This window comes from Ctenopharyngodon idella, chromosome 9, assembly GCF_019924925.1.
Source record: "Ctenopharyngodon idella isolate HZGC_01 chromosome 9, HZGC01, whole genome shotgun sequence".
In the NCBI taxonomy this organism is placed as follows: domain Eukaryota; kingdom Metazoa; phylum Chordata; class Actinopteri; order Cypriniformes; family Xenocyprididae; genus Ctenopharyngodon; species Ctenopharyngodon idella.
The window spans coordinates 21,566,957-21,593,298 of NC_067228.1; the positions used below are offsets into that span (position 1 = coordinate 21,566,957).

The 26,342-nt window shown below is 35.9% G+C and overlaps 1 protein-coding gene and 1 long non-coding RNA gene across 4 annotated transcripts in view; one reads left to right on the forward strand and one right to left on the reverse strand.

Moving 5' to 3' along the window:
* The window catches only part of thsd7ba (thrombospondin, type I, domain containing 7Ba), a 234,178-nt gene that overhangs the window by 144,549 nt on the left and 63,287 nt on the right, over positions 1 to 26,342 (reverse strand). The window lies entirely within an intron of this gene.
* LOC127518452 (uncharacterized) lies at positions 8,957 to 11,157 on the forward strand. The gene is made up of 3 exons (XR_007931561.1): positions 8,957 to 9,337; positions 10,193 to 10,282; positions 10,551 to 11,157. It is a non-coding gene; the product is annotated as an uncharacterized LOC127518452 (long non-coding RNA).

Below are 26,342 nucleotides of genomic sequence, written 5' to 3' on the forward strand. Positions count from 1 at the left end.
TCTAAATTGATGGCCACATTAAAAGCTCATCTATGCAAACTGAAAATAGAAGGTAAACAAAAAGGTTTATATAAAAAAAAAAAAAAAAAAAATCCATGTTAGCCGGAAAGCAGCACACTCAGCTACAACATCCTAAACTGCTGAATAGTATTGTAGCTCACTGGAGCACATCATTAAGTTTTTTTTTCACAAGACCACCACAGGTTTACCACATCACCATGTTTATGTATTTAACTGAAGGAATTAAACATCTCTCACACACTTTTCCTAGCTAAAGTGTGTAAAATAGCTAATAACATGTAAACACCATCATTTCACGTTCATTCCCCTAAAGAAGCCAAGCTAATACCAACATTTAAAGGCATTTTAATGCCTCCCACAGACTCCCTCCACTGAGTCTATAGATTTGCTACACATGCACAAATGGATCAAGACTGATTTTTCCTTCGTTATTGTACCTGCATATATAAAGCTTTAAACCACAAGAATCAGTTAGTGAATGCAGCTGGTGTGTTCTTTAAATTCACACTTGAAGCTGAAGTGTGTAATTTCTGAATCACTAGCATCACAGAATGAAATTGCAAAAATAATGACTGTTTACAAAAACTGATAGTTTCGCCCCAAACACACGCTATTGGTTAAGTCAATGTTGCTGTACTGGACTGGTGAGGATGTTTAAAAAGCATCATAGCTAGGGGAATCAGCCTACAAATGGCTTACTTGTAGTTTTATCTACATAGTAAATGGGTTAAGTATTTTAACTTAAAAATTATAGGCCAAGCATCACCTTTAAATTCAGTAGGCAAATATACTGCACAGACCACAGATGAATAACCTTCTCAGTCTGCAGACACTCTCAACCTCAGAATCATATTCATAGACATTAGAGTGTGAACTACAGCTTGTGGGGCTATACAGAAACAAGCAGGCACAGACTCAACACGGTTGTTTGTAACGCTGAAGACCCATTTCAGAGTGAAGGATCAAGAGTGGAGCAAATATCTACAATACAGACACTTCAAACCCACTTCATGTGGTGAGAGGTGTATGTGTCCCCGTGACTGGTGCATAGCCCACCTCGCATATTTGGCCTCTACCATGGTTTAAATTCGTTATTTTATTTTATTTAATATGGTTTTGTTACTGTATTTAAATCCCCTAATAAGAAGGAAAAAAAAAAAAAAACATAGGACAAGTTAAGAATTGATTAAATTCTTGGGTGCACACTTCTTATATTGCTCTTTGTTGTTTAACTCTACCTAAGACCTAGATTCCGCATTCCATGTGTCAGCAAACAAAGGGAGAGGCAGTGCTTCAGTATACAAATTTGTGCTTTTCCAGAGGAAATTGAACTGCATTGACACAAATATCACAATTAGATTCATTTTGATTTACAAGCTTGCGATTCGATTAACTTTAAAATATAAATTAATTTGGGGCCTATCAGGTACAGTACATGCCTCATTTCCTCAAAGTAAAAAATATCTCTCAACTAATGCTGTAAACTACAGGGAACCCCAGTTGGTACATCATTACAATAGTAAATTAAAAATAAAATTAATTGATTTGTAGTCTACTTACATTTAAATTATACATAAGGACGTTTGTACTGTATAATAACGTTATAATAAATTTTTAATGACATAATTATGTTTTTACTCTTTTTTTTTTTTTTTAATATAAACATTTACGATTCCTATTTCGATTCTTGTGAGAGAAAAAAAACCCTTTGGATCTACACAATTCACATGAATAACATTTTGATTCAAAACGGTGAATTTCACCAAAAAGTGACTAGGTGTGTATCCTATATGACAACTGCTCTCTCTGTGTCAGCGGTAGCGCTAACGCAGGTTTGAATGTTCCGCAGTGATCGTACTTGTCAAAGGTTCAAAGACTGAATGAATTATCATTTTTAAATGAATCAGTTGAGTGAATGAGACAATGACACTCAAAGACTGAATGAATCAAGGTTTTTGAATGAATCTGTTAAGTGAATGTTCAATAACTGATAGTCCTTTGTTTAATTCCTGAATGAATTAGCGTTTTGAATGAATGGGCTGAATGATTTATTCAATGATTCCCTCATAAACAGTCAATCGTAGACACCTACTGGGGTACTACAATTTAACTTGCAGAAAGAGTAAGTGAACAACTCTTTCCCCACCACTAATGCAGACTTACAGTCTGTCTATGTATTTGCCATTTCTTAGCCAATATAAGGAGCAAAATGGTTCAGACATTGTATGGATATAAGTCTATGTAAAACTAGACTTACACCTGCGCGCACACACACACACACACACACACACACACAGCTGCTGATTGTTGATGATACAGCCAGCTCATAAAATCAGTGAATCACTGATCCCTAACAAGCCACTCGCTCCTCTCAATCCACTGCACCTGGTCAGCACAAGGTGTTTCCGCACCCCAGCCTCATCCCAGCCAGTGCGGCTATTTCAGCACCAGCTGTGCTGTGCGGGTGATTTATAGCAGCGTGATTCAGAGTGATTACACTGACAGAGCAGCGGCAAACACAACAAACCGTTCCTTTCCAGAGATCTACAACTCCAGGGCTGAATAATCACACAGTCCATCAATGGCCAGACCCTTCTCATCCCACTGCCCCTCTTTTGGTCTCACCTACAGCCAGTGGCATCGCCCCATTCATTACAGCTTTTGTAACTACATCAATGGATCAGCAGTGCGCTTGACACACCAGTTTGCAGACAAGTGTGATGATCATTTTGATGATTACAAGTAAAAAATTATTCCACGTACATGCTAAAAGAATAATTTAATCAAAAATGATTTATTCAATGAGATAATAAATCATCTTCATGTTGTTTCAAACCCACATGCTATTTTTTTTTTTTTCAGGGAAATTTTGTACAAAGGATTGTAATGAATCAATTAAAAAAAAAAAAAAAAAAAAAAAAAATCTTTTGTGTTCCAGTTCAAAAAAAAAAAAAAAAAAAAAAAAAAAAAAAAAACAGTGAAATGACAAGAGTGGAGGTGAGTAAATAATTGAAAAAAATTGACAGAAACTATTACTTACGATATTAAATTGAATTGTCTTTAATATCATTTCACATTGATCTACAACAAAATTGTTATGAAGCTCCTTTAAAAAATCAATACATTAAAATTACACACACATACAGATGAATACATATCTACATTTTTATTATTTTTTTTTTTTTTAAATGAAAAAATAAATGGCTTTTCAACACTGTTCTAAATCTATTGGTTTTCTAAATCTTTGGTATTGTCAGCTTAATGTCTTCCGCTCAGATGTTTGTTACATTAACATTTATGCACTTGGCAGACGCTTTTCCCAAAGAGATATATATATATACATATGATACCTGTGTTTGAAGAAGATGAAGACGGATGACAGGATTATAAAATATAAACAAGGTTTATTAAACTAGAAGGCAGCAGGCATAACAGCGTGCACTACACAAATAACAACCGACAGTGAACTGAGGAGAAAACGGAAGTTAAGTACAGACTCAAACAAGATAATTAATCAAACATAGCTGAACCAAACAAATTAATAATCTGTCACCATAACAACAAAGTAAAAGTGGGAAAAATCAAAGGAATACAGGAACTAATGAAAACATGTATGTATATGTATGTATAGCTACAGGAAAGTTAAATTTGAGGCTTGATTTTTTTTGCAGGTTATATAAACTTGTTCACTATGCCTTGTGTTTTATTACTAAAATAAACAGAAGTTTGAAAATGTTCCATCAATATGCAAATTATTGTGAGACTCGAAATTAACTGTTATGTGAGGTACTAAATTATTCATGACTATATCTCCATGCTGAATTCTGTCGTGTTTAATTTATTCAGTCTAGCGAGTGCTTAATTATTGAATTCGTATATACGGCACCTCATGTGGGTATAAACTTGTAGTCCATCCATCTTTTACTGCTCTTAATTTCATCCAGGTGTCTGTTTGGACTGATGAGAAATATTGATGACTGATGTTTAATTACTTAATAATTGAGTGGAGTTCAGTCAGCTGCGGAGCAACACTCAGGGATGCTCTCATCTGCTGAACACAAATATCTCAGGCTCATCCAGCCAGATGGAGTTAACACTCCAGATGTTGGAGGTGAGGTGCACGCAAGAATTGTTAACAGTAACATCTCTTAAATTGCACTTTTTTCCTCCTGCCAGGTCTGTCAGTAAGTTCAAATATAAAGTGTGGAAATTAGCTCTAGTGTAATTGTATGTTCACAAAGTCAGAGTGACAGCTTGTGATTATAATGTAGCATCGCAGTGCTAAAATCAAATCCAGAAAAAGCTCACACCCAGAATCATGTTTAAGCAAAATATTACAATTACTTTCTGTGAGTGTGCTTAAAATAATTTAATTCACCGTATCTTAACCCAGACCTGCGGGTGTCATATATATTTTCACATTTTTGAGAATGCAAGACACACATCTATCTTCATAATTCTAATTTCACACCTGCTCAAAACTATTTTTTTTTAAATTCATGATTAATATTGCATTGCATAATGTGTGCTTATACAAACTGACAACCACAAGTGAATTGCATTCAATTATTTAATATAAATTATTATTATTATTATTATTATTTTTTTTTTTTTGCAATTTCAAGTAGGCTATTTACATTAGGGATGTGCCCTATGACTAACCTGAAAGTGGTTTAAACAGAGGTTTTGTAATGACTAGTCAACTTAAGAATTAAGAAACCCTTAGAAAACAGTAAAAAAAATTGTGTATATGTGATTCATTTAAAATACTTAATTTAATATTCCAATATCCAAATATGATACTAAATCCCACAAAAAAAGTGTTTATTTGTAATGTGCTATCTTTGCATTTGATCATTGCACATTATAGACAAGACAAACATTCGCTGAATAAACGTTAGCCAATACAAACATATTTATAGAAAACAGTTGACTGAATAGACAGAACCAATAAGAGCAAAACGAATTGCTTATTCAAGAATATCAAGCCGAATATCAATGCTTTCTGACATTTACGTTTTATTAAAAGTCCCCCGCGTATTCTATGTCCATGGGCATTTGTGTTTATGAGAGCACACGCAGCACTGAGACAACGGTACTTTTAAATCCATAAGTAATTAACGCGCTAGTTTTCATACAATACATACAATACAATACATAGTTATTTTAGTTAATATTAACACAATAACATAACACATGTAGGCGTTTCTCCACACTGAGAATAAATAAATAATCGCCTGTTTCTCCAGACTCATGCTAGTCAGTCATCCACATACCACAGCACTTTCATAATCAATTTTATTTAGAATTATTGTTCAGCATTACTTGAGCATTTTATACCCGTTTACCTTAAGGAGTTAGAAGTACTGTCCTCGCTTGAGAAATCAGTCAGACGACAGGAGTGGAAGGGAGATCGAGCGAGTTTGTGTGTTGCTGTCGATTTGCAGTCTCTTTTTTACGAAGCCCTGGACATGAAGGAAAAAAAAAAATAAAAAAAAATAGTAGACTAAATCGTGCGCACGATTGACTAATTTGTTCCCTTGATTTACTAAAATGTGCGAATTAGTATCATGCGCACAATTTTTTTTTTTCTTGCATGTCATGTGCGGGGCTCCGTACATTTTAATCATAGGCCTTACGCATTTGTCAATCATCCCCATTTGCTATTTGTGGAAATGAACCCAGCGCTATGATTGGTCAAACTCTTTTTTTTTTGCTGTTGCTAGATTTGAGTACTACGCGTGCACCGAGGAGCCACCAGGTTTTTGCGTAGTTTAGAGTGACATATCATACCAGCGTACTTTGAGGTCAAAATGCGTACCCGCTACGCAAAATGCGTACATGTTGGCAGGTCTGTTAACCATGAATAAACCATATGCAATTAGCAAAGAATAATTTAAATACTTTATGAGAACATTAAAATATCTGATTTTAGAACTGAATCAGATGGAACTCTAGAAGAGAACATTAAAATAAGTAAATACTACACAATCACACATAGCTGTGCCACTATAACATCACCTGAATCTAAAATACACTACCGGTCAAAAGTTTTTGAATGCTAAGATTTTTTAATGTTTTTAAAGTCTCTTCTGCTCACCAAGGCTTCATTTATTGTGAAATATTCTTACAATTTAAAATAACTGTTTTCTATTTTAATACATTTTAAAATGCAATTTATTCCTGTGATGTCAAAACTGAATTTTCAGCATCATTACTCCAGGATCACATGATCCTTCTGAAATCATTCTAATATGATGATTTGCTGCTCAAGAAACGTTTATTATTATCAATGTTGAAAACAGTTGTGTACAATTTTTTTCAGGATTATTTGATGAATAGAAAGTTCAAAAGAACAGCATTTATCTGAAATAGAAAGATTTTGCAACATTATAAATGTCTATACTGTCACTTTTGATCAATTTAAAGCATACTTGCTGAATAAAAGTATTAATTTCTTTCCAAAAAAAAAGAAAAAAAAAAAAAGACCCCAAACTTTTGAACGGTAGTGATAATGTTAAAAAAGCTTTCTATTTCAGATAAATGCTGTTCATTTAAACATTCTATTCATCAAATAATTCTGAAAAGAAGAGTATGTCCATTACTAAAGGCATGTTGGCAACAATTAACACATGAAGCTAAATGTTTTAAATATTTCATTTAGATTTACAGCATCTTGTCATATATTAACTACTGAATGACTGAATATCTCATAAAACAACAACAGTTCAAAAGGTGAATGAGGTGTCCTTAAAGAATATCTCAGTTACTGTTGACCTGTTTAATGTTTCTTTTCAGTATTCATAATCTTGAGTCAGTCAGATTCTATATCCACTCCAAGAAAACTGGATGATTTAATGCAAATATGAAGCAAACGAATGGGCACTTCTGTTTGTCGGTTTTGTTTCAGTCTGTCATGCACACTGCTAAAAAAGACTGGACAGTCACATAGATGATGAATATTAATCACAGTATTGACGGAGTTGTTTCTTTTGAAATGGAGAGTGATACCAGCTGTTGCATCAGGTCCTGTTTGATATGCAGTCAAACGATGGAGATTCCTACTTGTTCCATTGCAGGGCCACTGAAGAGATACCATTTCATTTCCCAATCAGTGGAAAACAGCATTACTCAGAACAACTATAATCATTAGATGTTGATTTTGTTTTTCTCTCAGATGTGCATTTCTATGGCAACATTTGGAGGACTGACAACTCTAAAAGAGTTAAATTAATTATTAAGGCTGAGATTATTATTATTATTATTATCTGTAAAAACATATCATACAAAAAAAAAATACAGTAGTGATTTGGCTTCTGAAAATTGTTAATTTTGACAACTCATACAACATGTGTATACTTAAGATAAAAAAACATGACATGAAACTCACTTACTGAAAGACGGCTGCTTTCAAATGTTCATGCACTTGCATCTCAAATTGCTTTTATGATGCAAAATTAATGTAAACAGTCAGTTATGTTTTAGGGGATTAGACACACAGGACAAAACATATATGTCATGTCAAAATAGATCTGTGCATTAGTGTGAATGCAGCTTATTAGATCGCCTGCTGTCATCAGTAATAATCAAAAAGCAGTAAAGTTGAGAAAGAGAATCTCTTGACTGGAGAACATTATTGTGCTATTTTAAAGGCTCCTAATTTTGTTTTAAAGGTCTGCTACAATAGGTTTACATACACCCAAGGTCAAAAACACTTTAATTTTCTCATAATATACAATGCAAATCACCTCATTTCTCAGAGTCTGAAAACGGTTAGTCTGAAGATTCAGTTTCTAAAGCCCTCCTTTCAGCGAACCTTCTCTGCTCTGATTGGTGTGATGGACCAGTCCAGACCAGTGTTCATATCTGAATTTCAGCTTTGGAGGCTTCCTCGGCGCTTGATACACAGAGATATGAACAGTAACGATGGCGTCAGTTTTTCCGTATTAATTCCAACGCGATTCAGCCTTTTGAAGTGCATACCATGTGGATTCACAACACTGAAAACATGTCGACATGTCGACAACATGAACCAAACTCTTCCAGACCTCAGCTACAACTACAGTGTTTGAGGGCGGGTCAAAGTAGACATCGTTCGCGGGCAGCTACTGAAGTCCGTAGGCTGGCATTATGCAAATTAGTTACATTTTTGCTAAGATATGTAACAGGAAATGAGACTGGAATTGCTGACGACTCGTTTCAGCATCGATGAGTTTCAGAACCGATTATTCCTTTTAGGAGGATATAACTTTATTTGTTGTGCACTTTCATCTTTAAAACTTTTCAGACTTTTACATATAGACATTAGTCTAAAAGTGACAACAGCCTAATATTTCTGCTCTACCTGAAAACTACTTTTCTAAATTTATATTAGTTGTTAGTAGTTTTTTTTTTTTTTTTAATTTGTAAATATTTTAAAAAGTAATTATAATTACATAAGTAATTAAAACATGTATTAATACATTTATAAGTAAATAAGAATTATATATATATATATATATATATATATATATATATATATATATATATATATATATATATATATAGTGTTTTGGAATCAGATTACATCATGAGGTGCCTAAAGATTCCCACACCTAATAAATGACATTTACATTTTTGCATGATAAAAATAAAATAAAATAATAAAATAAAATAAAAATTAAATAAAAAAAATAAATAAATAAAAAAGAAAAAAATTCTCTAGAGATTTTTTTCTATAAAAGAAATTAACCTATACTTTTGTGTGCATTCACTAACCAATCAATACAACAGTTTTGTTGTATGTTTTGTACTACTGTATCTTTAAAAACCTGCTTGCCAAAGTTTTGCTCTTACACAGAGAGCAGAGAGATACAGGCTTGCCGCTGGAGTGACTGACAGACTCAGTCAAACTCATATTATTCCTGAGGTGTAATTGCATGTCTTCTGTAGTGTAAATGACTCTTGACACAAAAAAGCTCCGAGCTGAGGGCTAATTGAGAGACGAGACACTCTCACTTCTCTAAAGCTATCAGGAACACCGGTATCACATGCCACTGAAGGAAAAACAGGCAGCGCAAAAGAGAAAAAGCCAAAGTTATCAAAAAGCAATGAGAAGACAACAACATAGAAAGTAACAATGGAAACCAAGGACACAAATCCTAGAGGGAAAATTTGAATGACCCAAACTGTAAGCTCAAGATAACAACATGTTTTTGTTCATTTTCAATGTCACTGAGCCTCTTCAGTTCTAAAGACAATGTATCCAGAGAGGATGAGCATCTAAAAAAAGGCAAACGCATTTTGAATGAAGGAAAGGACTTAATCAGACCAAAATGTAAGTGGGCAGATTTCCATGACAGCAGTGAGATTAAGATGAAGATTGTCTGTCACTTTCTCTAAAAATTCACAGTCTAAATCTCTGTCAGGCAGTGTGAAGTAACTGTGACAACACTATGAATTCAAGAGATTCTACAATGACCTTGTTTAAATTGAGTGTTAAGATGAAATAACATTGGAAGGATCACATTTTTACTGCAGTTCAAATCAGGCTATCTGTGCTTTTCCCAACGCTAAGGGGGAATTCACTGGGGAATGATTTTTATAGATGCGCTGTCTGCATTGTTTTAGCACCATTCACTAAAGGAACTGTAAAAATGAGGTAACAGCACAAACACATCAAAAATTGTAGACGCAACATTTGAGTGTGGCTGCGAATGGGGGCAATGATCCATGCATATAAAGTTTAATCATGCTTTAATTATGTTAATGGAATTAGGCAAACTGTGCTTGCTTCTGTCAATAAGTCAATCAATATTAAGCATAATTAACAGGTTCAAACTGCCAAAATCGCGTGATTTCAGTAAACGAGGCTTCGTTATGTCATAAGTGTTTCGATTTTAAAGGTTCACCAGTGGGGGGCGTGACTTTGGCAGTTTGATGCACGCTCCGAACCACTGATTCGAAAAAAGATTCGTAAAGCTTCGAAGCTTCATGAAGCAGTGTTTTGAAATCGGCCATCACTAGATATTGTTAAATAAAGCCGTTATTTTGTTTTTTTGGTGCACAAAAAGTATTCTTGTCGATTCATAACATTAAGGTTGAACGACTGTAGTCACATGAACGGTTTTAAATATGTCTTTAATAGCTTTCTGGGCATCTGAAAGTGTTAATTATCTTGCTGTCAATGCAGGCCTCACTGAGCCATCGGATTTGATCAAAAACATCTTAATTTGTATTCTGAAGATGAACGAAGGTCTTATGGGTGTGGAACGACATGAGGGTGAGTAATTAATGACAGAATTTTAATTTTTGGGTGAACTAACCCTTTAAATTTAAATATGAACTAGTTGGATTGTAGGTGGTTATAGTGGTTATTTTTGCGCTGAAATATTGCGCGTTAAAGTAGTAAACCTGTGTATTGAATTCACTCTGGCTTCTTTTTCTATTTGACAAAATACAAACTCACAAAATTCCATGCTGAATGTAGAACTGAATGGTTTTCAGGTGAACATACACTCTGATAAATATGATGATTTTGCCGTCAACAGTGCTTCCTACAACAAGGCATGTGATAATCACTCCCTTTGACTTTCCTATTCCTGTTGCCTCTTTCTTGTGGAGAAAAACAGAGGTGTCAGCCACTGCTGGAGCCAGGTGTTATCTCCAGAGCCATTAGACAGGGACAGACGCTGCACTGGCATTCTTCAGTGTTTGGGGAAGAAGATAAATGGAGTTCTTCACAGCTTCCATGCATAAGATGGGACATGCACCTTCATCTTGCTCTAAATAAGATTTGTGGCACCACAACAGCAAGAGCGCACCGGGAGACAGATAGAGTCCAGAGGAGAAAGGAGGAAAAAAAACCCTCTACATCTCGGGGAAAGGAAGAGGGGGTGTTACTGTACAGTATGTCATATACAGACACAGAGTGAAGAAAACCATGTAAGTGTACTGACGGGCACTGAATATTCCTGTTGAATGCTTTTAAACCACCTCTAAAATGTGGAAACATCTAAATTGCAGCTATATTTGACTAAAAAAAAAAAAATGATTTGTAACAATTATACCAGTCTTTACTGCTACTTTTGAACAACTTAACACATGCCTACTGAATAAAAGTATTAATGTTTAAAAAAAATTGCCATTTGTATTTATTCTTTTATTAAAATAAAGTGCCACAACACCGCTCCAGATCTCTCAGTCCCAATTTAACTCTTGGATACACCAATGAGATTCATTTTTAGGTATCGAATAAGGCAAAAATTGTTGTGTATGCTGTATATGTTTGCAGTGTATGCTATATGAATAAACCACAGCTCTGGGAAATGGTGGTGTTTATGAAGCTGGGTGTTTTAGAGCAGCTTATACGATAGATGAATTTAAAAGATGTACATGTTAAGCTGAAGCCTGCTGTGAGGAGAAAGAGCATCGACTCTATAGAAGTCAGTTCCTGATACATGACAAAAGCTGAGACAAGACATTTAAGAAGATACTCTGTAATTTGGGACAGACGGCGCTTTGGCAGCACCAGCTGCATGCTGAGAGAAATATGCCGCATTTTGCATAGTGCAAAAACGGCAAGCCTATAAGAGACACACAGACAAACATGTTTATTTACAGCAAACTCTTGTCAGCGTAGAATCATCTGACAACTCATGACAAGATCCAGAGCCTGAAAGCCTGAAATCTTTCATCACTCATTCCTCATCTACTAGGATTTGAAGCAAATAAAATCATGCATTGGGAGACGGGGTCAACTCTTGATGTAAATCATTCATGACACCACATTCATAGTAGATTCTTTGTATTCTCAAAGCACAAATGAGCAAAACAAACAAACAACTAAGCAAAACGGAAGAAGCAAAAATAGTCTGTAGAAATTACAGGTTATTACTTGAGCGAAAAAATGTCACCGTTGAGCTTGCAGTGCCTGAACTCTGGCATCTGAAAATAACATACAGTATTTGCAGAGTTGGACAGATCAAAATGTGACCGTTTTCTGCGGCTATTGAAATGGCTTGAAATGCATTTAAAATGGAAAGATAACATGATCTTTAACAATGAGAAGATTGACAGCGTAATTTACACTTGTCACTAGTAATAGAGCCACGTATGATGGCACTTTAAGGTCATTAGAGTGATAAAAAAAGGAGCTGCTATCTTTCCTCATGACATCTTGGGGAATCGAATGCAAAAGGGAGGAATAAATTACCCTGCCATTTATGTTGCAGTGCCCCTTATATCTGCAATAGTATATGTCCCTTTTCATTCCAATTACAGAGAACTTATTCAAAGAATCTTTTAAAGATCTTTGAAGAAATTATAATTAAAAGATAAATAAATTTTATTTCAGTTAATTCCTAGCTGTTTAATGTGTTCCTCAGGTTGTGATTCTTGCTTAATATACATGTCCTGTCCATGTCCTGTATTAGATCTTTGGTTACTGAAGCTGGTAGAACATGCACATGCAACATCAAAACTGGGAGTTCGATTCCTAACACTATATCCTAACCAGACGCAATGCGATAAGATTCCGGCGACAAGCAATTTGTTTGTCTACAGTCCACATCAGATGCGACAACTACGAGGTGTGACAAAATCAATGGTACACAGAAGTCACGGTTCTGTACGATTTCGGTACAACAGGAAAAATGACCACACTTTAGTTTTTAAGGGATGTAGAGTAAGGTCATGTAGAATAAGACATATGTGCTTTGTAAGTAATAAAAAGCCAATATCTTAGTAATATGCATGCTATTAAGCAAGTAGTTATTAGAGAAAATTGGACTCTAAACTAAAGTGTTACCGGAAAAAGCAACAAATCCACAATGCTAGGTTTCTTTTCATTTATTATGAACAGACAGTAGTGCAAATTACAGTTTGTTCCACCTAGTGGCATTTAGTCCCCCCTGAGGTAGCTGGTACAGTACAGCCTCCTTTTAAGCACTAAGAAGTAAACAAAATGCACTCTTGCGTAGGTTTTTTTTTTTTTTTTTTTTTGCAGGGTTGATAAAAAAACAAAAGGTATCTGGTCACAATCAGCTACAAAACTGAAAAGCATCTTGTAGCATCTTGTATCTTATAAAAGTACAAAATAAACAGAATAATAAAAAATAAAACTTTAGGAGTGTTACAATTTGCTCCACTTAAACTATATTTAAACATTCAACGCTGAAGCCCAACCCTCCTATGCCGAATTTGACATTCGGTTTCGTTTTGCGCACAGTTGAGAGCGCAAGCCTTAGTATACTCCTTTGTTCACGAGCACAGAAAGACGCATTTGACACGTGCATGCATTTAGAGGACTTGTTTTCAAGCGGTCATTCGCACATGCGCCGTTCTTCTTCTGCTCTTTTTCCTGTTTTGGTGGTTAGCAAACAGTGTTGCATTACCACGCATGCCCCTTTCTGGATTGGAGTGTGGATCCCCTGTGACTGACTGTATTGGTCGACTAACTGCATGAACCGAACCGCAACATCCGTACCGTACAGTTTTGGATGAATACATGTACCGTTACACCCCTAGTAGACCATGACTCTCTCTGCAAGCGCACAGCACTCACAATGAAATGGATAAGTACATAATCAAATTCATAAATATTACACTATTTCAACTTTATTAAAAACACATTTATTCATGTATATGTAACAGTTTTTTTTAATGAAGGATGTTATTGGAGCATTATTCATAGTTTTATTAGATTAGGAAAAGTTATGAAGTATAAAATCAGTAAAGTCAGTCAGAACAGAATATAAGGGTAAAGTCTGGGACTTTCAAGACTTCAGCTTTTTATATACCTTTGGGTATCTGACCTTGCAAAGTCAGAAGGAGGGAAGTTTTAAAAGACATAATGGACTTCATGTTCTCTATATGCATTACAATGAGTATGCAACTTTACTGAAACCAGACAGTCTACTCCTGTCTTAGACCATTGATTGGATTGGATAAGATTTAAAACTAACTTTGGAATGACATCATTTAAAACAGATAAAGCTGAGAGTGTTGCTGGGTGATGAATTACATCACCTAACAATGCAAACTAATTGCAAATTGAGCAGTACAAGAATTAATTTCAGATATAGCTTCACACTAAGGTGTTTCTCTGCAGCTACCATCTGCTTGTGATCGCAACTTTAAATGCAAAGTACATGTAAAAACGTGTAAACCATGCAAACAAAATCCTCATGTACAGCTGCTATAATTGGGTTCTAATGAGGTTGTTTTAGAGGACAAGCCTCACTGGACTAAGAACAGAGAGAGAGAGAGAGAGAGATTTGATTTTGAAAAAAGCTTTATTACATATATTCTATAACCCTTTACAACAGGGTTAAAAAAAAAAAAAAAAAAAAAAAAAAAAAAAAATACACTCAACAAATTACGCATTAGGAAAGAAAAAAATAATGAAGCATCTTAAAATTCTAAAGTAAAAACCAAATCACCTTCACATACTGCACACAAAGCACCATGACTGCACCATGTTTGCTCAAAAGTGGGAAGAACTTTCATTGTTTTATAAAACTGAAAATCAATCAACACTCTCTATTTATTTAAAGACAAAAAGCACAAAATAACATCATCACTAGACTTTTGTTCAATCTTGTTTTTCCGGCTAATATACATAGCCAATTTAGCTTGTCCTACAACAAAATTCAACAGTTGACAGATAAAACTTTTTTTTTCTGAAAATATATTTAAAACCCAAATGACGGTCTCTATAGAAATATCTTCATTAAACTAGGGCTGCACGATAATGGTTAAACTGATAATCACGATTATTTTGCTCAAAATCATAATCACGATTATTTATCACGATTATTCTATAAAAAAGGGTAATGTAGTTATGGCCATTTTGCACGTTCTTTACCAACCTACACTTCACCCAAAAGGCCTGTAGGTGGCACACCAACTTCATTTAACCAACTATGATAACTTCGTTAGATGGTAAATCAATACAAAACACATGGTTTTGGTGAGTGCTTTGTAATCTGTATTCACATTAGATTTAAAAGCAACACAATTCGTTTGCAAATGAGACAAAACAGATTCAGATTGCCCTGCAATTTCGTAAAGCAAAGAACGATGCTTTTTGATATAGCCTATATATAAATAAATGTCCCAGTGGCGATATATGATATAATCAACAAATTAACATTATGAAAACTGGTAAAACCTTAGGAACTTCAAAAGATAAAATGGCGAAACTCCTAATATTATTTCCAATAATTCAAAATTGTGTTCATTTTCCCGATTGAATTGTCACATAGGTTGCAAAAGTGCATTCTGCAAACAGTAAGGTGGAGATCCATGTTGCATTTGTTGAAATTAATTGCTGAGGTTTGACCATGGCAGATTTAGTCACAAATAGTACAAGTGGCTTGTGAAGAAACAAAGACTGGCTGCATGACACTTTCATTGAAGCAGAATTTCGCTGTGGAGATCGCTAAACTCCAGCGCACGTTTGTTTTCAGATCGTCAGCGCTTCTTCCGCATTTAGAGGGAGCGCGTGCACAGAGTTGCCAGATTGCACAGATTAAGTAAAACACCGGGAAGACAGTATATCTTTTTAAGGGAAAAGCTCTATTTGGAGGATTTAAGCTCTTTGCATCTGGCAATAACAAGCATATCCCAAACAAAAACACGTTTTCAGGATAAATAATGAGCGGACCAATATCATGACGATTATTTGTAATCAATTGAGAGAAGCAGATATCGTTATCGCGATTAAAATACGATTAATCGTGCAGCCCTACATTAAACTTACAAAACAATCCTTTTAACTTCAAAAATAAAGGTTCTAATCTAGCACAATACATAAAAGCATGAAAAACAGTTTCTCTTTGCATACAGAAAGGGCATTCAGGACTGACTTCTGGATTCAACACTGAAATAAAAGAATTCACACTACCCTCTTTGATAATGGTGGTTTATATAAAAATCTCCATTCAGGTTTTACATTGTTGCTCAGTTTAAGAACAGAACGGCATGGTGTTTCAAATTTTCTATTAAACAGCTTATTACACACTAAAACACAGGTTCTATACAGCTTTTTTCCTACACATGACAAGAAATCCAAGCACAAAGAATCACATGAAAAAAAAAAAAAAAAACTCTCATCAAGAAAAGGTTTAACAACTAAACGGGGAAAAGGATCCTCAATATCAGGAGTACTACCCCCTGTAAAGAAATCTTTCAACAAGTGGTCCAGCACGCCAGCTGCAATCTGTTGAACCGTCCAAAAGACGTTGTAGGAACTGTAAACGAAAGGCAGCAGTTCTACTTTGCAAGTTTCCTTCCTTGGGGAGGTATAAAACACTCTGTGGGACCCGATATAATTTGTTCCAAAATAAATTCACAAGAACTGCTTGAACTTCAGCTAAAAATTGTTTCGAAGGGTCAACACATGCCAATCTATGCCAAAGAGACGACGCCACTAGATTGTTGACAATGAGAGTTCCCCTCTATACGACATGTTCGGTAACCGTTTCCATTTATCCAAGCGCCCTTTGACTTTGTCCAACACCCCCTCCCAATTTTTCTGTAATACACTGTCATCTCACAAATAAACTCCTAAATATTTTATACCTCCCCTGCTCCAACACAATCCATCAGGAAGGCAAGGTTTTCCATCAGTCCATTGTCCTAACAATACAGCTTCACTTTTTTTTACAATTTATCTTAGCAGAAGACAGCACTCTAAAATCTTCAAATAGATTCAGCAAAATCTGTACATCACTTTGTCTAGTGATTATTACTACAATATCATCAGCATAAGCTGACAAACGAACATTATTGTTACAATTTGTTAAACACAAGCCACATAAATTATTTCTTATTTGTTGAAGTAGCGGGTCAATAGCCAACGAGTACAACATTCCAGACAAGGAACAACCTTGTCTAATACCTCTAAGAACCTGAAAAGGAGCACATAAACCACCATTTATTTTATTTGGTGTACTCTCAACATCACTATAGATCATGTCCACAAATTTTTGACAAAAACCAAAAGCTGTTAAAATATTCCACTAATATATTCCAGTGCTCAACTCGGTCGAAGGCCTTCTCCTGATCTAAAGCCAACAAACCACAATCTAACTTTAACAAATTAGAGACATGAAAAATGTCTCGAATTAAAGAAACATTATCAAAAATAGATCTACTGGGGACACAATACGTCTGATTCGGATGGTTAACCTGATCCAGCACTCCAGCCAATCTATTAGCCAATGCTTTGGAAAGCATTTTGTAGTCACTACAAAGTAATGAGACAGGGCACCAGTTCTTTATATCAGTAAGGTCCCCCTTTTTTGAAATAAGAGTGATTACTGCTCTTCGGCAACTCAACGGCAACCAGTCCTCCGACAAGCTGTCATTAAGTACCTCCAGCAGATCCGCTCCCAACTCCAACCAAAAAGCCTTACAGAAGTCAACTGGGAGGCCATCCACTCCTGGTGCCCTTCCAGACTCCATACTTTGCAGGGCCTTATGAAGCTCTCCCGGGGTCAACACTCCCGAAAGGACCTCATTACCCTCTTCTGAGACTTTTGGTAAGTTGTCAAGGAAAACACTTTCCAAACAACACCCTGGCTTAATCTCACTACTATAAAGATTTTGATCAAAAGTGACTGCTCTCCTACGAATATCGGCAGGAGCTGACATTAACACTCCATCTTCAGAGCGCAGTGCATAAAAAAAATGTTTCTGCCCATTCTTCTTTTCCATGCTGAAAAGTATTTGAATGGTACATCCATCTGATCAATGCTTTGAAAACGTGAACGGACCAGAGCCCCGTGTTTTATACGCCAGTAGATCTGCTAACTGAGCCTTCTTCTTAGAGCATGCTTCTAAAAAATGACGTTCACCAGTAGACTGAGCCAATTTCAGGGATTCAATTATTTCTTTTTCCAAAACCTCCAAGGACTGATTCAACTCTTTAGTGACGTTGTGAGTATACTGTTGAGTAAACTGCCTTATCTGGACCTTGCCAAAATCCCACCACTGTTGCAATGAATAAAAAGAATTTCATTCCAACACAATCGACCTCACGTTTCTTGCAAAAGAACTGCAGTATTCAATGAAACGCTACCATGTTGCCTTTTGTTTTCAGAACCCTGTGCCACACTCGCTAAGTCATTTACACCAGCATCTGAATGTGTTTCAACATGGGCCATACGTGAGAGCTGATGTGGCGAGCTCGACCCAGCAACAGCCTCACCGGGAACACCAGTAGCCTCTGAGCTCATCCCCAGCGATGCCGCCTCAGCCGTGCCAGCAACACCAGCCACATCACCACTCTCAGAAATCAGGTTCACTACATTTGACTCTTTTTCTGAAATTTTGTCAGGACAATTACGAATTTAATGCTCAAATTTACCACAGCCAAAACACTTCATCTTTGTGGTAGAAATTGAAATTCAGTGTCAAGTCAAGCTCATCATCATCCTTAATAACAACGTAAGCAAAGCGTCTAAAGGAAATCATATGTTTCAACAGAGGCGATTCACAACTGATTGGCATTTTTTTAATTAGAGAAACCTATTTACCATACCTGGATAAAGCCTGAGTTAAAATGTCATCGCTCACAAAAGGTGGAACGTTTGACAAAGTAACTCGCTTAGCTGGCAACGCAAGGGGAAGAACGGGGACAAGTTCATCGCTAACAAATATTCTGTGCTCAACTAATTCATTGGCTTTATCAACACTGTCAAGGAACACTACAGCGGCACTATTCATTCTGGAGGCAGATAAAACACTCTCATGCCCCACAACCTCTCCAATGGCCAAACAGCGCTCTTCCACACCCACCGCGGACGCCACCTTAACAGCGTGACGCTGTGTAAGCGAGCTCAAAACCTGTCCGTGTGGGGCCGACATGCTTCCTCAAAAAAAACGGATAGTACGTGGCCCGAAAAAACAGCAAGATACAAAAGTAGACAACTATAGATAAGGATAAACGCAGCAATGAGAAAGAAAAAGAGAACTTTCACTCACAGCACCCCACTCGCACTCACAGCACTCAGAATATGTCAAAAGTCCATGACTTCCACAAATGTGTTACACTTACTGAGTGACAAAAAAAAAAAAAAAAAAAAAAAACCTCACTGTACGTCAACCCTCTATGCACACCTTAGCAAAAGAATCGCCATTGGCTAGTAAATTTTTCCGTTTACTCGCCAGACTGATATACTATTTTATTTACATATGATTCCATTAAATCAGCTTATCTTTGTAAAATGGCACAGCTTTTTAAATATGTGAACTTACACTCTTAACATCAGGCGGTCAAGCATTATATTATGATATTATGATAATCAAGTTCTATTTAATGATAGAACTTTAGTAATTAGAACTAACACTTGGTAACCATGTATGAATCATATTTGTCATTTTAACTGAACTTAGGACTGGTGGTGGTGCTTAAGATATTGTTGGCCATTCAATTTTTCTATAAAAAAAAAAATAGATAATAGTAATAGATAATAGTAATTATTATTAAAAGATAATAATAGTACTACTAATTGTACTACTAATAACAATATACAAAGCACTAAGGATTGATGAGCTGATGGGTTCATGAATATTAATCATGTTGTCAGCATTCACTCGAACTGATTTGCTGAAATCAAAACAGAGATGGTAACAGATGAGCACCAGCCAATGAGATTTCCGTTTGCGCATTATTTCTGCCCACTACCGGAGAAACCGGCATATCCTCTGTTTGTTCTTAAAAGCATAATAATTTCAAATGAACTCCTTTATTTTGACAGGAAAATACAACAAAGAATATCGTTTACATGTAGCACTTTGATTCTGCGTGATTCTCTTTGAATGTGAGTGAGAAACAGCGCTCTCAGCTAAGCGACAGTGTGTCCTGCGCCTTCACACTAGAGTTTGCGGTACGTCAAATACAGGTACACTGCGCATCCACTGAGCTGAATTGAAACAGTAAAGACCACATGACTGAGAGCGAACCTCTCAAACACAGTCAGAGTGTTCAGCGAGTGAAAATATATCTATGCTAAACTTATACTTAGCCTCAACACACAGACAGGCGAGTAAAATCTAAGAATTTATTAGACAATTCCTAATGATAGACATTATTTAGTTGCCCACAGTCAAGATTTAGTCACATATGCGAGCGATTTACTTGCATTGTAGAGAGTTGTACGGTGTGAACTCTTTCACATCATGTGTCAGACAAGTTATATTCAGGCACACATGGAATCTGTGTACATTCCACATGGGCCTTGCAACTTCACAAAAAGTTCTGCAGATTCCCAAAGAATATTAATCAATGCTCTTCCATCATCTTTGTCTGCCTGGCCCAACGTGACTGTATGTGTACAGTATATATATATATATATATATATATATATATATATACTGTATATAGTTTGCATCTGGAAAATTGTTTACTCCTCTGCAATCTAATAATAATGTCACTAAAATGAATTTGCTCGTCAAGAGGTTTATCATATGTTTGTACACAAATACATAAGACAACTACTTTTCAGATGATGTGCTCTTTCACAGACGTGTGGTAACTGCATTATTTTTGTTACACTAATAGCGTTGTTGTTTTATAATGGAGGAAAACAGTACCCTTTCTAATTCTGTTTGTTTCACACTGTTTGTGGTTTTGCAGGAACGAGACCCACTGGGATGTATTTATAGACTGCATCTTTATATAAAAAAAAAAAAAAAAAAAAAAAAAAACACTTTTGCAAAACCATATACAAAACAGCTGGATGAAAATCAGTGCCAACAGAAACAATCAGAACATTGGGGGGGGACATATTATAAAACTTGTGAATATTACTTTTTTGACATGACGTTAGCCCAGCAGTCCTATCTATGTTGATAAATAGAGAACAAGAAAAGTGCAAGACTGTGCTTATTGTTTTATGAGGGAATGTACTACTCCCATGAAGCACCACGAAGGATGTAATCAAATCAAAAATGGATGTACAATATAAAACTGCTGACTTATAATCATTGGTAAGTACAAAACAATATGTTTTATGTTTATTGCCAAATATTCAGATTGACACACAGTCTTTTGTATATATATGTTGGGCTATAAGTGAACTCAGAAACAACGCAATGCAGACTTTTTTCAGCTTCAAACTCTACAGGCAAATTATAATACACATACAGTATATCAATACCTTGCTAGAGAGAAAACAATCAAATTGAATACCAGCATGTCTATTTCAACACCACTCCCTCAGCATGAGGCATTTCCTTCAATATCTAAACATACTGAGTACATGACCCTTTCATTTCTGAAAACAAACCAGCTCCCTTTGAAGGAGAAATGCCTCGATAGCGTATAAAAGCAAAAGCCCAGCAGCAGCTTTGGCTCTGTTTATCATTACAGCTGTGTGCTCTCTCACAGCTCATTGAGATGCAACCTCAGGAGTGTCGCGTTTAGGCTCTCTGTGCCTCTACCTGAGATCTATATTCCCAGCGGAACAGCACACAACACTGAAAGAAACCTGCAAACGTACGGATCTGTGACTGGTTAAGACACAGGCAGAAACATTTATACTAGTTCAGCTTGTTTGAACAGAATTAGCGAGTAACATTAAAGAAATGATGGCCACTGGTGAACAAACTGTTTTGTCAAGCAATCTAAAAATGTCCTTCATGCACTAATATCTAATTGAACTGGTTTAATTGAAGGCAAAAATATTATTTAAAGTCTCCCTGTAGTCAATAATGTTAGCCCTTTAAACTCATCTTTGATCACCCAAATTACCCATTTCGGTGAAAATAATTTCTTCATGCCTTAAAATAGTTTGAATAAATCTCACTGTTGCTTCATTTAGTATACACGGATGCATGAATATGCAAATTAGCACCGCCTCCACTCACTCACACCAGCTCAGAGATCCACTCTGTTAACTTTACTGTAGTAAATGCTGCACAATGGAAAGTGGAAATACTGAAACTGATACAAGTTGATGTATCAGTATGGTAATGCGTTTTATGTATTGTTCTCTACGTCGGACACAACGGTAATTGACATGATTAGTCTTTGGCTTGGCTACGTTATCAAACGTCTTTAATATGATCAAATCCACAGCAGGTGATCACAGCCATACTGTGTCTTGCAGTTTGTCTACATCCAGGGACAGAACAACATCAGACGGTCCTACTTGACATCTTACCGTCAAAGCATTATTGCTCTTGTGACTTGATGGACAGACATGTTGTTAAGAGCACTTGATTTGCTTGTTAAGGGACGTGTAGTGGAAAATCGTGATGTCACAAATGGGGTGATTTAAAGTAAGGCAATTTCAGAAGGGTGAAAAATAATTTATTTTAAACTAGAGAGTCGGATTTGTGGTATGAAACTTGCAGTATGTTTTTTATAGTAGAGTAACCTCTTATGTGTGTAAATATCAAGGACATTTAGATTTTTTTTCATTTAATGACCTCTTTAATATGTAGTAACTTTCATTTTAAAAACAATATTAACAGTTACTGTAGTGGCTGTTCACACAGAACATGTTTTAGTCTTTGACCGCTGTGCTCTTGTCTTTTGCAGCATCTCACGAATGAGAATGCATTCATTAAAGGGCTCAAGTTAAAATAAGTTCAAACTTTATATAAATAAAAAAAAAATAAAAAAGACACTGAAAAATCCAAGCGTGCCACACGAGTCCTGAAAAGTGAAGCCAAAGCGTCTCGATCGCCCCCAGGTGGCTGGATGCAGTAAAGGTCATAAACCCCACCCTCTCCATGTAATGTAATGGGACGTGAGACAAACTAAACAGTCAAATTACACATCAAATATGTTTTTTCTAAAGATAGTTTGTCATTTTAGGCAGTTTTTATCACGCTGATGTTAGTTTAAGTGTTCGTTCTTTAAGTTTGTTTTTAGTTAGTCATTTGATGCTATAAAAACGCGGGTTTTGACGTCACGATTGACAGCTGAGACTGACAGCTTCTCTGAGCGAAGTAGTCACTGAAGCACCAACAGACTTTTTTTCTGGATCTTCGGGAGGAGATTGGAGCTTTAACTTTAGTTTCTACATTTCCAGAACTGTTTATTTCACACCGACATAATGAGTTGTTCTGCAGTATTAAATGATTCTGCCTGAGTGTGGGCGGGACCTTGATATCACGGCTCCACTTCGCGCTCACTACATCGCAGATTCAGGCTCCAAGTTCATTATGCGCAGACTTGAGACTCAAGATGTCAGCGCCATATTAGCACACTGGTGGCTTCACTTACTACAATGGAAGAGAGTGAAGTTGCGCTGTCCATCTTTTTTTACAGTCTATGGAAAAATCACTTTGAGACCAGCTGATTAGGCATTTTAAGTGTGATGTAAGTGTCCAAATTGATCCAGTACTTTTTTGGGGCCTGCTTGGTTACCTTTTAATAATCCTTAAGCAGAGGTGTAAAGAGTACCTGAAAACCACACTTGAGTAAAAGTACTGATACCTTACATCAAAAATGACTCCACTACAAGTTACAAGTAACCAATTACAATACGACTTGAGTAAAAATCTTAAAGTATCTGATTTTAACAGTACTTAAGTATTTTACTCATGCTGAATGTAGGCTCAGAGATGCACATGCCAGTGAAAATAAGAAACAACTGATTTGTAAGATGAGAAATCAAGTTTATTTTCTAAGATCAAAATAAAACTGAACACCTCAATATTGCAATAAATCAAGGTCAACACAGCAACCTTTTAAACGTCTACAGCTCAAGTGCACAGAAAAGCCATAAGTAAACCAATATCCTTCAAAACGGTCTTGTCAATATAGCGGATAAATAAAACAATGTTAAGTAAAATAAATAGTAAAAGTCTACTGTATGTGCTGGTTTGAGCCTCATCACCAGCTGCAGTCGACATCTGCGATCAGCATCTACCTGCTAATGCACTCACATTCACATAAAGTATCCTTGTTGACAAGTTTTGGGTGAGTAAAGGCAAAATGCACAAGATATAGTACCTTCAATGCCCTTAGATGGCGATATCGCTTCTTTATATCAGAAACAAACTGCTGCAGAAAAAGCTAGCTGCCATGAAAAATGTAATTTGTAATTGCATTACTCATCACAAATGTAGTGGAGTAAAAAGTACATTTACTTGAATGAAGTCAAATAGAGAGTAAAAGTTGCCAATATCTTTGATACTCAGTACAACTACAAAGTAGCCAAAAAGATACTTAAGTACAGTAACTAATTACTTTTACTCAAGTACTTTACACCTCTGTCCTTTAGAGAACTTCAGGTTAATGTTAAAGGCAAAACCAAAGAGCAGAAAGTGAAAATTGATTTGTGGGCTGGATGTATGGATAATACTTGAGGGGTATGAAGCTAACTCCAGTATTATCTAAGATGTTTTGAAAAATGTCTTTTTGTCCAAACAATGAAAGTCAGTGGAGTTGTTGTGGACCCCACTGACTTTCATTGTATGAACAAAACTGTTGAAAATATCAACTTTTGTGAGTAAATAATGAATGAATTGACATTTTTGGGGGTGAACTATCCCTTTAACTCTTTAGAGTGCAAGAACACTTTGATTTTACAGACTATTCTGGCCTTTTCTCCTAATGAAATGTAAATCCTCTTTATTACTAGTATGGTGACTCAGACTTCCTCATACACAGTCTGAATGTTTTCAGGGTTAGGGTTAACTGCATTTTTGTATGAAGACCCAAGTCTTAATTAATGAATTTCCAGGTAATTTAAATTCCCTAGTAGCAAGGGAAAGATGCAATATCTATACTAGAGTAGCATTTCTATTACAGTAATCCTGCATTCATTTTCCTTTACACTGTCCATGCGTCTTGTATGTAAAAACACATTCTGTGAGACCCAGCCTTTACCTTGTCTGTTTTTGCTCCACCAAGTTGCTTCCAAATGAAGCATCAGCACAACCGCTGCACTCAGAGCAACACAGAGCAGTGGTTTCGTTCCTGAATTAATCAATGTGTTTGAATGAATCACCTGAGTGAACAATTCAATGACTCACAAGCTACGTAATTTGTTGCTGAATAAATCGGGGTGTTTGAACAAATCGGTTCAATTTCGATAGTTAATTGTCACCACCTACTGGTGAAATGATGGAAGATGTATAATGAGTCACAATGCACATTTATTCAGTTTTCTTTCCCTTACATGATCTAGCACACTGCTCCACACGTTTAGTGGTCTAATGATGCCTGAAATTCTGTTCCTTGAAAAGCACATCATGCAGGTAAGGAGTCTCATTAAGAGGCCAGAAACATCACAATCTGTCTTTGATGTAACAGTCAGAAGTTATTTAATAAAGACTAAAATACATAGCCATCAAATCACATGTTTGGCATTTGTAAAGACATTTTATCACAGTCAAAAAATAAAGTGGCTAGACTAGCTGTGCAGCACGTTAAAAATAGAAAGAGGATGTCCGTCAGCTGGAGGCGCATCAGGGGTGCTTCCAGTGTAGACAGCTCTGTTGACTGTAACAGGAGAGAGAGATCTAGTTTTGCTGCACTACACGTCCGGTGTAGATATGCATAACTAAACCTTCTTGATGGATGCATGCTGGCTTGTTTGTTGTCACCTAGGCTGCAGCTTTTACCACAAATTTACATGTGTGTTTTAGACCTATATAAAAATATTATAGAGTGGCCTACAAAAAGTATTTAGAGTCTCATTAAAAAGGTCTGAATGGCATTGCATAAGATACCAAAATATTAATCCAAGTGGATTAAAAAAAAATTGCACAAACACATTTTACAAAAATGCATTTTAAACCAAAAGGCAGAAGGATTTGTGGATGGATTTAAGGATAATACTTGAGGGGTATGAATCTCCAGTACTTTGAGAGCCCTGGATTACACCAATGAACGCCATTTTTAAAGATCATATCAGGTAAAAGTACCTCTTTAAAGGTACAGTTCATCCAAAAATTTCTCATGAACTCATGTCGTTTACTTACTTTCTTCCATAGAAAACAAAGATGATGTTATTAAAAATGTGTTTTTGTTCATACAATGAAAGTCAGTGGTTTCCAAAACTGTTTTAAACCCTATTGACTTTCCATTGTATGAACAAAAACAGTTGAAAATGCTTTCATTTGTGTTCAACAGAAGAACAAATAGTCATACAGGTTTGGATCGACATGAGGGGGATAGATGAACTGTCACTTTTAACTTCACATTCTCTCTTTTTACAGTGCACTTCACAGAATATTTTTGTCTTTTCTCAAAATAAAATGTCTGTTATCCTCTACACAAATGACTCTGTACTACTAGTATGATGACTCAAACATCCTCATACACAGTCAGTACCAAGTCTTAATTAATACAAATTACATTTGCAGGTGACTTA